This window comes from Elephantulus edwardii, unplaced genomic scaffold, assembly GCF_000299155.1.
Source record: "Elephantulus edwardii isolate Elephantulus edwardi_28Jun2011 unplaced genomic scaffold, EleEdw1.0 scaffold00019, whole genome shotgun sequence".
In the NCBI taxonomy this organism is placed as follows: domain Eukaryota; kingdom Metazoa; phylum Chordata; class Mammalia; order Macroscelidea; family Macroscelididae; genus Elephantulus; species Elephantulus edwardii.
In genome coordinates, this window is record NW_006399769.1 from 10666236 (window position 1) to 10669658 (window position 3423).

Genomic DNA, 3423 nt, shown 5'->3' on the forward strand with positions numbered 1-3423 from the left:
TAAGATGCCCCTAATCCAGGCCATGGTATTCGCAATTACTTGCTGTGCATCAGAAAGCTGGGAAATGAATAGGAATGATAGCAAGAAAATTGATGCCTTTAGGCTGTGGTGCTGGGGAAAAGTATTGAATATACCATGGACCTCTATGAGAACAAACAGATTCATCCTGGAGAAAGTGAAATCAGGCTAGTCCTTGGAGGTAAGGATTCTGAAGCTCTGTCTGATATACTTTGGCAAGTTACAAGTGGGAACTAGTCTTTGGAGAGGGACATCATGCTTGGCAAGAAGACCCTTAATGAGATGGATTGACTCAGTAACTGAGGTAATGATGATAGGTGTATCAGAGATGATAAGACTAGCTCAGGATAGAGTATGGCTCAGAGCTGTACATAAAGTAGCTATGAGTCACAAGTGACTCAACGGAACATAGAAACAACATATGCTTATAAAGAGAAGGGTAAAAAAAAAACACACTCAAAGATGATTTGGACAATCCATCCCAACAGGTGTTGTTTTTTTGAATGTGGAAAAGATGTTTTTGAGTTCATGCCAGTGAGACATGAATTATTCCAATAATAGAGAGGGTAAGATACACTCTTCCACCTGCTAGGAAAACAAGGGTATACATTTGTGAGGCAGCCTGTATTTATGACCCTTCCATTATTCTTTCTGTGAGGAATAGCAAGATAGAAATGATTGCATCAAGGTTCTAAGCAATTCAGCCAACTGCTATTGTTAGGTGTTATCAGTTCTACTATGACTCGTAGCTACTCTTTGAACAACAGAGATGAACCTTGCTCTGTCTTGTTCCAGCCTTTCCATCTCTGATACGCTCAAGCACATTGTTACAGTCACTGTGTCAATCAATTTGTTAAGGGTCTTCTTCTCTTTCTGTTATCCTCCATCTTAAAACAGCATGATGTCTTTTTCCAAGGACTGGTCCCTCATGACAACATGCCCAAAATATATGAGATGACGTTTCATTGTCTTTGCCTCTAAGGAGCATCTTGATTGTATTTTCTCTACTATTTGTTCTTTTGGCAGTTCATTGAATACATGGAATATTAAGTGCTCTTTTCCAACATCACAATTAAAAAACATAAGATATTCTTTTGTCACCCTTACTCATTGTCCAATTTTAAGATACGTAAGAAGTATTTGAAAATGCCATATTCGGATCAGAAACATTTTAGTCTTTCTTTAAAAAGAAAAGTTTACATTTACTTTTTAGAATAAGAATTTAGTGCACCAATACAGCCTAAAGCAACTGAAAAATAGCTTTGTTGTGTCATTTTTAAGAAAGTACTGCAGTTATTCAGAATAGGCAAAAAAAAAAAAAAGAAAAAGAAAAAGAAGAGCAATCTTCTCTGAGTTCTAGGCTCCAAAAAGGACCACTTTATACTATGTACATCAAATTGATGTGCAAGTGTGCAATAGATATATACATATACATTCCTATCTTCTTTACATCATTGTATTCATAGTTGGTCAAGCTGGGATTTAGAAATGTGAAAAGGTCATTAACAGTGAGAAAAAAATAAAAGGCTATAATGGTTCTTAGATCAATGGAATAATAATGCTTAACAACTCGATAATTATTTTAACTTTGGAGCAGACTTAACAAGTTTTGAACTAATTGGTCAGGATTGCTTACCGCAATACTTGTTAGATGTCTCACATCTATATTTTAATATGAGCACTGACCTGAAATATATGATGTTAGTAACATATCTCCCACTGTCCTAGAATTCCTCTAACTGGACAGCTGTCCAGTTGTGACTTGAAAAGCTGTGTTGTTGAGTCTTTGGAAAGATAACTATCTTACTACCTATTTCTCCTTATGTGGTTCATAAGTTGCTCATGGTCCCAAAGAAGTACAAAAGTATATAAGCTGCTGAAGATTTCACAGAAGAAATGGAGATGTCAGAAACTTCATGATTATCAAATATAAACCACCATTGTCTTGCTGCATTTTTACAACAGGCAATGTAGTGGCCTCTATCCAGACTGCCACAGTGATTTGAAACAAAAACCAAATTCTCTCTTCAAATTGTTCTTTGGACCAATAGCATATTGCAACAAATGGAAATTCTATACTGGAAAAGTCCACAGATGTCTGTAATTTCTGTTTCCACCTCCCATTATAGGAAAAACATTTCAGATACACTACAACAGGTGGCAACTTCCATATTTCTGTCTCTTCCAGAGAATCTCGTTGAGCTCTGCAATGACTGCAGTAAAATCTGTTGCTATCTGTGAATTTTTCTTCTTTGGAGAATAATTTAAGGCAATCCTGTAGTGTACACTTACTTGTGGATGCTAGTGGCAGAGACAAATACATAAAGGTGTCAAATGTTCTAGACTTTATATGATACATGAGGCACTGCACTGTGGTTTTGAACTGACCCTGAAAAAGTGCAACAATAATAGATTCATTCAGCTGCTTGTGCTAAGCATGTTCTGATGCTTTAAAGTCATCAAGACGATCTTTATTTTCTTCTTTATGCCACTGCCGATTATCAGCTTTTTTTAGGTCTTCATGGAAACCAAACATTAGGAACAGAAGAATTTCTTGCAAATCTTGCTGGCTGTACCCTGAAAATTGGTCATTGATCTTCCCAATGGTAATTTTAAAGTCTTTTGGACTAATATACCTGTACTGTCCTATCCATAGGGCTTTCATGATTATTCCAAATTCTTCTGCCACTTCATCTTTACATCTCAACAAAATGGACCTGTGAGTATGATCCCGGTAAAAGTTTCGGTTGACATAATCAACCAAGTGTGGAGCATTGCATAGGCACTACAATATTGAGTTCATGTAACAAGTATTCTCTACATTATGAAGCCCAGAGAATGCTGGTCCAGATCCTCCAAACACAGGATTGAGGTTCAGGATCTGAGAAGCAGAAAGCCTTGAGATTTCAGCTTTAGGATCACATATTGGCTTGTTTTCTCGATTCACTGTTGGAGTTAGTGTTAGCTTCCTTTCCTCTTTCTCTTGAACAGCCGGGGTTATATCTGGGGAGGAGTAGGAATGTTTCAGTTTGGATGGTTCCCTGTTCTCCTCAGCAGGAATCAGTGGTGTGGCTTTATAAGTTGGAGGGGTTGGAAGGTGGCTCAGATAAAGGAGCCAGTTCTTGTGGATACATGTGAACAATGTTGGTGGGTGAATGGTAATAACGAAATGTTTTAGTAATTGGATCAAGAAACTTAGCCCAGCCTAAAGGCCATCCCAGTACAATTCTCCCCATTTCTTCACTCTGAGCTCTTGTCAAAGGTTCCCGTTGCACTTAATTTCTATCTGTATCCTCTGTATTTTCTCTAATAGATTGGGTATTATGGTTATGACAAGAGTCAGAATGGAGGCTAGATAGTGGAATGTACTCGGCGTGGGGGTGGAGGGTGGATTATATACCAATG

At 37.7% G+C, this 3423-nt stretch overlaps 1 pseudogene; it reads right to left on the reverse strand.

Moving 5' to 3' along the window:
- Nucleotides 1-1847: 1847 nt before the first annotated feature.
- Nucleotides 1848-3423, reverse strand: part of LOC102857737 — a 4183-nt pseudogene continuing 2607 nt past the window's right edge.